Source organism: Arachis hypogaea, chromosome 17 (assembly GCF_003086295.3).
Source record: "Arachis hypogaea cultivar Tifrunner chromosome 17, arahy.Tifrunner.gnm2.J5K5, whole genome shotgun sequence".
NCBI classification, from domain to species: Eukaryota; Viridiplantae; Streptophyta; class Magnoliopsida; order Fabales; family Fabaceae; genus Arachis; species Arachis hypogaea.
Genome location: NC_092052.1, coordinates 118623012 through 118634870, shown reverse-complemented (window position 1 = coordinate 118634870; position 11859 = coordinate 118623012). Strand labels below are relative to the sequence as shown.

Below are 11859 nucleotides of genomic sequence, written 5' to 3'. Positions count from 1 at the left end.
GAAAATGCAAGATCCAGGGAGCTTTGTGATTCCTTGCACCATTGGAGATGTCACCATTCAGAGAGCTTTTTGTGATCTTGGAGCTAACATCAATCTCATGCCACTTTCAGTGATGAAAAAGCTTCAAATTGAGGAGGTAAAACCCACTCGTATTTCTCTCCAACTTGCTGATCTTTCTATTAAATTACCTGTGGGTGTTGTTGAGGATTTACTTGTGAAAGTAGGACCATTTATCTTTCCTGCTGACTTTGTTATATTAGACATGGAAGAGGATGTAAAATCCTCTATTATTCTTGATAGACCCTTTTTAGCTACAGGTAGAGCTCTGATTGATGTACAAAAGGGTGAATTAACCCTGAGGGTCAATGAAGAACAGGTGGTCCTTAATGTTTTTGAAGCTCTCAAGCACCCTAATGATTCTGAAGGGTGTATGAAAATTGATGTTGTTGAACCACTTGTTCAAGAAGTACTGGAAGCCGAGGTACTTGATGACATTCTAGATCCTATCTCTGAATATGAGTTAGTTAAAGTTGATGATTCACCACCCCAGAAGGCACTAGTTCACACGCCTAAAGCAGATGAGGAAGCCCCGAAGCTTGAGCTCAAACCTTTACCCCCTTCTCTGAAATATATGTTCTTGGGTGAAAATGATTCCTATTCAGTGATTATTAGCTCTTCCCTGAAGCCTGAAGAGGAAGAGGCACTCATTTCAGTGCTCAGGAGCCATAAAACAGCTCTTGGGTGGACCATTAGTGACTTGAAGGGGATTAGTCCAACCAAGTGCATGCACAAGATCCTCCTTGAAGATGATGCTAAACCAGTTGTACAACCACAAAGGAGACTCAATCCAACTATGAAAGAGGTGGTCCAAAAAGAGGTAATGAAACTATGGGAAGCAGGTATTATTTACCCTATTTCTAACAGTCCTTGGGTAAGTCCTGTGCAGGTAGTTCCCAAGAAAGGAGGGATGACAGTGATCAAGAATGAAGAGAATGAGCTTATTCCTACAAGAACAATCACAGGATGGAGAATGTTCATAGACTACAGGAGGCTCAACACTGTTACAAGGAAGGATCATTTCGCTCTGCCTTTCATTAATCAGATACTTGAGAGGTTAGCTGGTCATGCCTTTTATTGCTTTTTAGATGGATATTCTGAAATTGCAGTGGACCCTCAAGATCAAGAGAAGACAACATTCACATGCCCCTTTGGAGTATTTGCCTACAGAAGAATGTCTTTTGGACTTTGCAATGTTCCAGCAACTTTTCAGAGGTGTATGCTTTCAATTTTTTCTGATATGGTTGAAAAGTTTATTGAGGTATTTATGAATGACTTTTCTGTCTTTAGTAATTCTTTTGAATCCTGCCTTAAGCATTTATCTCTTGTTTTGAAACAGTGTCAAGAATCAAACCTTGTTTTAAATTGGGAAAAATGTCATTTTATGGTTACAGAAGGTATTATTCTTGGACACCGGATTTCAAGTAAGGGAATTAAGGTTGATAGAGCAAAGGTGGAGGTAATTGAAAAATTACCACCACCAAATAATGTTAAGGCAGTCAGGAGTTTCTTGGGTCATGCAGGATTTTATATAAGATTTATAAAGGATTTTTCTAAAATTACTAAACCTTTAAGCAACCTGTTAGTTGCTGATGTTCCTTTTGTCTTTGATTCTGATTATCTGTATGCTTTTGAAACTCTGAAAGAAAACCTTACCTCTGCTCCCATTATAGCTCCCCCTGACTGGGATTTACCATTTGAATTAATGTGTGATGCTAGTAATTTTGCTATAGGAGCTGTTTTAGGACAGAGGCATGGTAAGCTTGTACATATCATTTACTATGCCAGTCGTGTGTTAAATGATGCCCAAAAGAATCACACAACTACAGAAAAAGAATTATTAGCTGTTGTGTATGCTGTTGATAAATTTAGGTCCTATTTACTTGGTTCTAAGGTTATTATTTATACTGATCATGCTGCTTTGAAGTACCTTCTAACCAAGCAGGACTCTAAACCAAGATTAATCAGATGGGTGTTGCTCTTTCAGGAGTTTGATATTGAGATAAAAGATAGGAAAGGGTCAGAGAATCAAGTAGCTGACCATCTCTCCAGAATTGAGCCTGAAGCAGGAGTACAACCACCCACAGCTGTGACTGAGACATTTCTGGATGAGCAGTTGTTCCTCATTCAGCAGGCTCCATGGTTTGCAGACATTGCAAATTATAAGGCCATCAATTTTATTCCAAGGGAGTACAGTGGGCAACAAGTGAAGAAGCTATTGACTGATATAAAGTACTACATCTGGGAGGAACCATACCTTTTTAAAAGGTTTTCAGATGGTATCATCTGGAGATGTGTCTCAGATGAAGAAAAATAGCAGATTCTTTGGCACTGTCATGGTTTTGAGTATGGAGGCCACTTTGGTGGTGAAAGGACAGCTACAAAGGTCCTTCAGAGCGGGTTTTACTGGCCGACTCTCTTCAGAGACTCAAGAGCATTTGTGAAGCACTATGACAGATGTGAAAAAGCCATAAATCTCCCTGCCAACCATGAAATGCCACAGCAGGGAATTCTTGAGGTTGAGTTGTTTGATGTGTGGGGTATTGATTTCATGGGACCTTTCCCACCCTCACATTCAACCAACTATATTCTAGTGGCAGTTGATTATGTGTCCAAGTGGGTGGAAGCTATGGCTCTGCCCACCAATGATGCCAAGGTGGTAATGAGCTTCCTTCAGAGATATATCTTTAGCCGGTTTGGTGTCCCAAGGGCACTCATTAGTGATGGAGGAAGTCACTTCTGTAATAGACAGCTGGACTCTCTTCTGCAGAGATATGGAGTCCATCATAAAGTGGCAACCCCTTATCACCTTCAGACAAGTGGACAGGTTGAAGTTTCCAACAGGGAACTCAAGCGGATTTTAGAGAAGACCGTTAGTGTTTCAAGAAAGGACTGGTCTAGGAAGCTTGATGATGCTCTCTGGGCATACCAGACAGCTTACAAGACTCCTATTGGCATGTCCCCTTATCAGGTGGTCTATGGCAAGGCCTGTCACTTGCCAGTTGAGCTGGAGCACAAAGCTTACTGGGCAATCAGATACCTGAATCTTGATTCAGAAGCTACATGAATTAAGCGAATGCTTCAGTTGAATGAGCTTGATGAATTCAGATATTCAGCTTATGAGAATGCCAAGCTCTATAAGGAGAGAACCAAGCTACTGCATGACAAGAAGATTGCCATCAGAGTCTTTGAGTCAGGACAGAGAGTGCTTCTATATAATTTAAGGCTCAAATTCTTTCCTGGAAAGCTGAAATCCCGGTGGTCAGGACCGTTTGTGGTTAGCAGAGCTTCACCATACGTTCATGTGGAAATACAGGAAGAGAATTCAGATAGGAAATTTACAGTGAATGGCCAGAGGCTGAAGCACTATCTTTGAGGCGAGATCGATCGCCAGAGGTCCGCTCATCTGCTGATTTAGCAGAACTGACCGTCAAGCTAGTGACGTTAAAGAAGCGCTTGTCAGGAGGCAACTCGATAAATTCGTATCCTTAGCTATTTTTCGTAGTAGTAGTTTTCTTCCTTATTTGATTTTCACTAAGTTTTTACTGTTTTTCAGATAATGCAGCTATCTTAGAATAGGAGTCGGACAAAAAAAAAAGAAAAAAAGAGAGCACCCGACGCGCAAGCGTCGCTGACGCGTACGCGTCAGATAGGTGAGCGAGAAAAATAAAAATGAACAGAGAGTTGCGCGGGAGTGGCGCAGGAATGATGCCTTTTGCACAAATAATCCCACGCGTACGCGTAACCCATGCGTACGCGTAACCCACGCGTGCGCGTCATTCGTAATTTTGGCACTCCACGCGTACCCGTCATCGACGCGTACGCGTGACCTTAAAAATCGACGTAAATAAGTGTTTAGGTAGAGAGTTGTGCTGGCTTGGGGCTGGAAGTGTGCAAGAATCACAAAACTTGTTCACGCGTACGCGTCCTTGACGCGTGCGCGTCATCTGCACAAATGGCCATCCACGAGTGCGCGTGCATGACGTGCACGTGTCGCATGAAATTATTGGTTCGCAAGCCACGCGAACAGAGAGTTGTGCGTGCGCGCAGTTGGCTTCGCGCGAATCGCACAAATCATGGGCACGCAGATGCGTGCCTGACGCTCACGTGTCATTAAGGAAAATTCGCAACCCACGCGTACGTGTGCTGTACGCGTACGCGTCGCCTTCGCCGCACAACTACACTAGTTCACCGCCCAGTTTTAATTTTCTTTTTCTCTCTCTCCCAATCCTAATTCTCTCTTGTTCTTTTATCCTTGTACTCTTCTTTCATCATAATAGTTGTTTCTTTCTGTTTTCAGTTCTTCTTTGCTTGAGGACAAGCAAATCTTTAAGTTTGGTGTTGAGGCTTCGCTTAGAAGTTTTCTGTTTATTCTTATGGCACCAAAGGGAGGCAAATCATCTTCACAGGAAGAGCACAACCTGAAGAATAAAAAGACCGCTAGGATAACTAAGGTGGTTGAGTTCCTTTCATTCTATATTCTTTCCCGCTTTTACTATATCATGTTCCGGTTTTCTGCTATTTTGCTTTGTTTGTTGCTTGATCCTTTATTAGTTAGAATCCTAGGTCTAGTTTAGCTTTCTCTTTATTGCTTTCATTCCAAAAAGATGTCTCATGTATTACTCACTGAGCTTGAATTCAAATAAAAAATACAGAAGTGATGTATTGCATGAGAAAGTGAGTTTATATTGAAGAATAGTCTTATTTACTTAGATGTGGTGGTACTTTCTGTGATTCGGAATGCATGACATGAACAGTGTATATTTAAATTTGAATCAAAGAATGTTGATGTACTAGGAACAGAAATTTAGAGAATTATTGTGACTTCTCTGAAATAAGTAAAAGTTTAATCTTTGAAGCAAAAGAAACAACATTGAAAAAAAAAGCCAGGTCCAAGGCTCTGAGAATCAATGACTAGGGAGGTCCGACATGATTAAAAGCTCAAAGAGTTGTTTCCCTAGTTACATGCTTATGGTGTGTTCTTGTGTCAAGTAATCCTTGAGACAAAACATTTAGAGTCGAGATCAACTGCAATTAAAAGAGTATGCCAAAGGCTTTGAGCACCAAGGTCTGGGAGTAGATGAAAGAAAAATCAAAACTTCAAAAGAGTCCCCCAGTTAAGTGCTTGTGGTGTTTCTGTGTCAAGTAAAACTTGAGACAAAATATTTAAAGTCACGGCTAGGCTCAAGGTGCAAAGCACCAAAGAAAAGAAAAATTGCTGTGTTCAAGGGTTAAATTGAGTTACAAAAGATCAGAGAATTCATAATATTATCCGGATTCTAATTCCTAATGACAGTAACATTCTTCTGATTCAAAGGAGAGTGAGATGCCAAAACTATTCAGGATTACAGTTGTAAACCCCACTATAAGAAGAGACATGAGCTTAATCAAACTCTCATTCTCATGCAAATTCACATTCTAAGCCTATACTATTGTGGTTGCTTGAGGACAAGCAACAATTCAAGTTTGGTGTTGTGATGCGTGAGCATCTTTCCTATCTTTTCCTAGTGAATTTGCATGCAATTTGTTAAGTTTTATCAATAATTAATTATCTTTTAGCCACTATGAATGCTACTTTGAGTCTTGTGCATTTTTGTTTATTTTAGATAGCATTCGGATGGATTTGATGGAGTTTCTGCAGAGAAAGAGAAGAAACCAAGGAGCTGACCAGCGAGGAGCGACGCGTGCACGTGCCTGACGCGTACACGCGAATTGGAGCTCTCCATGGCGACGCGTGCGCGTACCTGACGCATACGCGTAGAAAGCGAAGTTGCACAGCGACGCGTGCGCGTACCTGACCTGTATGCGTGACCCGCGAAAAAAGGCCATCGACGCGTACGCGTGACTGACGCGTACGCGTGACATGCAGAAAATGCAGAAAACGCTGGGGGCGATTTCAGGCCGAGTTTCGACCCAGTTTTCAGCCCAGAAACACAGATTAGAGCCAGGGGATAGCAGAGACTAAAGGGGGATTCACACAAGAATGATTATGCCCACGCCAAGTTAGGCGTGGACCCTACGAAGCAAGTGGTCCCCATCCATCAATTGAAAACATGCTGATTGCTTTAATTAATTTTGATTTTAACTTTATTTTTATTATAAAATAGGAAAAGATATTATTTTAGTTTTAGAAGATAGATTTTAAATTAATTAGGATTAGATATAAAAAAGAATTCCAAATAGGGGAGTTCCAACTCAACATTATTCTATTCCAATTTACAATCCTTATTTTTCTCTGAACCATGAGCAACTAAACCTCCATTGTTAAGGTTAGGAGCTCTGTCTATTTGTATGGATTGATTTTATTGTTTTTCTATTTTAATTCATGTCTTGATTTATATTTAAGAATTGTTTTCGTTCTTTATTTTATGAATTTGGGTGGAGCGGAAGTATAACCCTCTTTCTAATTGAGTTCATGTATAACTTGGAAAAGCTCTTTACTTGAACAACAGCTTGAAAACAACTTCTCCTAAATTTCTAGTTTATCTGAATTTAACGGGATACGTGACATATAATCCTTTTATATTTGGATAATTAGGATTTCTGTGGCATATAACTAGAATTGAACTTCACCCCCTAATTGGAATTAATTGACCAAGGAATTGGCTGTTGATGAATTTTAGAGGAGACTAGAAAGGTCTAAGAAATTAGGGTTTAGTCACATATAGTTGTTATTAATTAAATCTTACATGATTAAAATAAATTAATAAAAAAAGTCAATCTGGAAAATAGATAACTCTGAAACCTTAACTGCCATTTCCATACTTTACTCCCAACCCATTTACTTTACTATTTTAATTTCTGTACAATTGTTTAATGCTCTTTGAATATTCAAACACTCTTTTCTGTTTGTCTAATTAAGCCACTCAATCAATCATTGTTGCTTAGTCCTTCAATACTCATGGGATCGACTCTCACTCACCTGATGTATTACTTGGTACGACCCGGTGCACTTTTATAAACACCGCACCAGTATGTATCAAGTGGATTTTTTTCACTAGAGACCTCATCTTGATGATTACGTTTCATCAATTTCTAGAAAAATAGAAATAAACTATCTTGTTAGGATAGAATAATGAAAATTAATAATATAAGAGAATCAAAATATGTTAAACATTACTTACAGGAACAATCGCAAGTCACTTCTTGGTTGCACTTTCAGGGGTACGCGCCATGGATGAAGATTGAATACTAGGTCCTTGTGCTTCAACCGTTGAAAGAAAATTTTTGTCATATTCTTCAAAAAGCTTGTATAATTTCTTTTTCACATGTTCCACCTTTCCTTTTTCAGTCTCGGCATCAATCTCTTCACACATAAGCTCTAAAGTAGAAATCTTAAGTTTAAGATCAAGAATAGCACCAAATGCAAAAAATGACACTATACTTTTTTCAATACTTCTTAATTTGTTCATAATCTTTTCTCCCATACAACTTAGAAGCTCATCTTCACTTCTCAAACTTCCCATCAAAATACATTGAATATGATAGACTTGTAAAAAATACAAATTTAAAGTAGGGTAAGATGTGCCAGAAATCAAAATAGTAGTTTCATAAAAGGGGTATAAAAATTCACATATCCTTTTAGATCTCCCCCATTCATCAACCGAAGGACAACGCTTATAAGCATGATCGGTTGCCTTCAAATACTCAAAGGCCTTCTGATACTTGATAGCACTTTCGAGCATAATATACGTAGAATTCTATCGAGTAGTGATGAGCGGATAATTTATACACTTTTTGGCATTGTTTTTAGTTTGTTTTTAGTAGGATCTAGTTACTTTTAGGGATGTTTTCATTAGTTTTTATTCTGGACTTTACTATGAGTTTGTGTGTTTTTCTGTGATTTCAGGTATTTTCTGGCTGAAATTGAGGGACTTGAGCAAAAATCAGATTCAGAGGTTGAAGAAGGACTGCTGATGCTGTTGGATTCTGACCTCCCTGCACTCAAAGTGGATTTTCTAGAGCTACAGAACTCGAAATGGAGCGCTTCCAATTGTGTTGGAAAGTAGACATCAAGGGCTTTCCAGCAATATATAATAGTTCATACTTTTCTCGAGAATAGATGACGTAAACTGGCGTTCAACGCCAGCTCTCTGCCCAATTCTGGAGTTCAGCGCCAGAAATGGATCAAGAACCAGAGTTGAACGCCAGAAATGGATCAAAACCTGGCGTTCAACTCCACAAATGGCCTCTACACGTGGAAAGTTAAAGCTCATCCCAAGCACACACCAAGTGGGCCCCGGAAGTGGATTTATGCATCAATTACTTACTTATGTAAACCCTAGTAGCTAGTCTATTATAAATAGGACCTTTTACTATTGTATTAGACATCTTTGGACGCCTGGTTCTTAGATCAGAGGGGCTGGCCATTCGGCCATGCCTGGACCTATCACTTATGTATTTTCAACGGTAGAGTTTCTGCACTCCATAGATTAAGGTGTGGAGCTCTACTGTTCCTCAAAGATTAATGCAAAGTACTACTGTTTTCTATTCAATTCATCTTATTTCGCTTCTAAGATATTCATTCGCTCTTCAATCTGAATGTGATGAACGTGACAATCATCATCATTCCCTATGAACGCGTGCCTGACAACCACTTCCGTTCTACCTTCGACTGAATGAGTATCTCTTAGATCTCTTAATCGGAATCTTCGTGGTGTAAGCTAGAATGATGGCGGCATTCAAGAGAATCCGGAAAGTCTAAACCTTGCCTGTGGTATTCCAAGTAGGATTCAATGATTGAATGACTGTGACGAGCTTCAAACTCGCGAGTGCTAGGCGTTAGTGACAGACGCAAAAGGAGGGTGAATCCTATTCCAGCATGATCGAGAACCGACAGATGAATAGCCGTGCCGTGACAGGGTGCGTTGACCATTTTCACTGAGAGGAGGGGATGTAGCCACTGACAACGGTGATGCCCTTGCATAAAGCCAGCCATCGAAAGGAGTAAGACTGATTGGATGAAGATAGCAGGAAAGCAGAAGTTCAGAGGAACGAAAGCATCTCTATTCGCTTATCTGAAATTCTCACCAATGATTTACATAAGTATTTCTATCCCTATTCTAAAAACTATTTTCGAAAACCCCATTACTATTTTATATCCGCCTGACTGAGATTTACAAGGTGACCATAGCTTGCTTCATACCAACAATCTCCGTGGGATTCGACCCTTACTCACGTAAGGTATTACTTGGACGACCCAGTGCACTTGCTGGTTAGTTGTGCGAAGTTGTGAACCATGGTATTGGCATCATGTTTTTGGCGCCATTACCAGGGAAAGAAAGAGCGATGAATTTTACATAATTAAAGTGTAATCACAATTTCTGCGCACCAAGTTTTTGGCGCCGTTGCCGGGGATTGTTCGAGTTTTGACAACTGACGGTTCATCTTGTTGCTCAGATTAGGTAATTTTCTTTTTGTTTTCTCTTCAAAAATTTTTCAAAAATCTTTCAAAATTTTCTCCTTTGTTTTCGAAAAAAAAATGTTTTCAAAAATATTATTTTTCTTCAGAATTTTTAAGAATGAATTCTAGTGTTTCATGAAGCATGTTGAAGCCTATCTGGCTGTAAAGCCATACCCAAACTGCTTTGGGATTGGTCTTCAACTAATCACCTCAATGGAGTCATGCCCAATTCTTCTGGATAGGGTATGTCAGGCGTGTCATGTCTGAGTTACATACTAAAGCTTGGCTGGCTATTAAGCCATGCCTGACCCTTTGATTGGAGCTTTAGACTAAAGAGCATAAGATTCCTGGAATTCATGTTAAAAATTTTGGAATCCTTATTTTTGTTTTTCAAATAATTTTCGAAAAAAAAATACAAAAAAAATCATAAAATCATAAAAATCAAAAATATTTTTGTGTTCTTGTTTGAGTCTTGAGTCATGTTATAAGTTTGGTGTCAATTGCATGTGCATCTTGCATTTTTCGAAAATTTTCATGCATTCATAGTGTTCTTCACGATCTTCAAGTTGTTCTTGGTAAGTCTTCTTGTTTGATCTTTGCATTTGCATGTTTTGTGTTGTATGGTGTTTTTCATATGCATTCTTGAATTCTTAGTGTCTAAGCATTAAAGAATTCTAAGTTTGGTGTCTTGCATGTTTTCTTTGCATTAAAAATTTTTCAAAAATATGTTCTTGATGTTCATCATGATCTTCATAGTGTTCTTGGTGTTCATCTTGACATTCATAGCATTCTTGCATGCATCACATGTTTTGATCCATAACTTTCATGCATTGCATCATTTTTCTTGTTTTTCTCTCTCATCATAAAAATTCAAAAATTAAAAAAAAATATCTTTCCCTTTTTCTCTCTTAAAATTTCGAAAATTAGATTTGACTTTTTCAAAAAATTTTAAAATCTAGTTGTTTTTAGGAGTCAAATCAAATTTTCAATTTAAAAATCTTATCTTTTTCAAAATCTTTTTCAAAAATCAAATCTTTTTCTTAATTTTATCTCATAATTTTCGAAAATAACATCATCAATTAATGTTTTGATTCAAAAATTTCAAGTTTGTTACTTGCTTGTTAAGAAAGATTCAAACTTTAAGTTCTAGAATTATATCTTATGATTTCTTGTGAATCAAGTCATTAATTGTGATTTTAAAATTCAAATCTTTTTCAAAAACTAATTTCTATCATATCTTTTCAAAAATATCTTCTCATCTTATCTTTTTCAAAAATTTGATTTCAAAATATCTTTTCTAACTTCCTAACTTCTTATCTTTTCAAAAATTGATTTTCAAAATTTGTTTCAACTAACTGACTAACTTTTTGTTTTTCTCTTATCTTTTTCAAAACTACCTAACTAACTCTCTCTCTCTCCAATTTTCGAAAATATCTCCCTCTTTTTCAAAATTTCTTTTTAATTAACTAATTATTTCAATTTTTAAATCTTAATTTTCAAAAACTACTAACCTTTTTAAAAAACTATTTTCGAAAATCACTAACTCTTTTTCAAAAATTATTTTCGAAAATTCTCCTTCTCTCTCATCTCCTTCTATTTATTTATTCATCTACTAACACTTCATCCCACCCAAATTCGAACCCTCTCTTCCATCTATGTTCGAATTTCTTCTTCTTTTCTTCTACTCACACTGGGACCTCTATACTGTGGTAAAAAGGACCCCTATAATTATTATTTTTCTGTTCTCTCTTTTTCATATGAGCAGGAGCAAAGACAAGAATATTCTTGTTGAAGCAGATCCAGAACCTGAAAGGACTCTGAAAAGGAAACTAAGAGAAGCTAAAATACAACAATCCAGAGATAACCTTTCAGAAATTTTCGAACAAGAAGAGGAGATGGCAGCCGAAAATAATAATAATGCAAGGAGAATGCTTGGTGACTTTACTGCACCTAATTCCAATTTACATGGAAGAAGCATCTCCATTGCTGCCATTGGAGCAAACAATTTTGAGCTGAAACCTCAGCTAGTTTCTCTGATGCAGCAGAACTGCAAGTTTCATGGACTTCCATCTGAAGATCCTTTTCAGTTCTTAACTGAATTCTTGCAGATCTGTGATACTGTTAAGACTAATGGAGTAGATCCTGAAGTCTACAGGCTCATGCTTTTCTCATTTGCTGTAAGAGACAGAGCTAGAATATGGTTGGACTCTCAACCTAAAGATAGCCTGAACTCTTGGGATAAGCTGGTCACGGATTTCTTAGCCAAGTTCTTTCCTCCTCAAAAGCTGAGCAAGCTTAGAGTGGATGTTCAAACCTTCAAATAAAAAGATGGTGAATCCCTCTATGAAGCTTGGGAAAGATACAAACAGTTGACCAAAAAGTGTCCTTCTGACATGCTT

The 11859-nt window shown here is 38.0% G+C and overlaps 1 non-coding gene across 1 annotated transcript; it reads right to left on the bottom strand.

The window, feature by feature from the left end:
* Positions 1 to 11751: 11751 nt before the first annotated feature.
* Positions 11752 to 11859, bottom strand: LOC112768065 (small nucleolar RNA R71). Its single transcript, XR_003185503.1, has one exon. It is a non-coding gene; the product is annotated as a small nucleolar RNA R71 (small nucleolar RNA).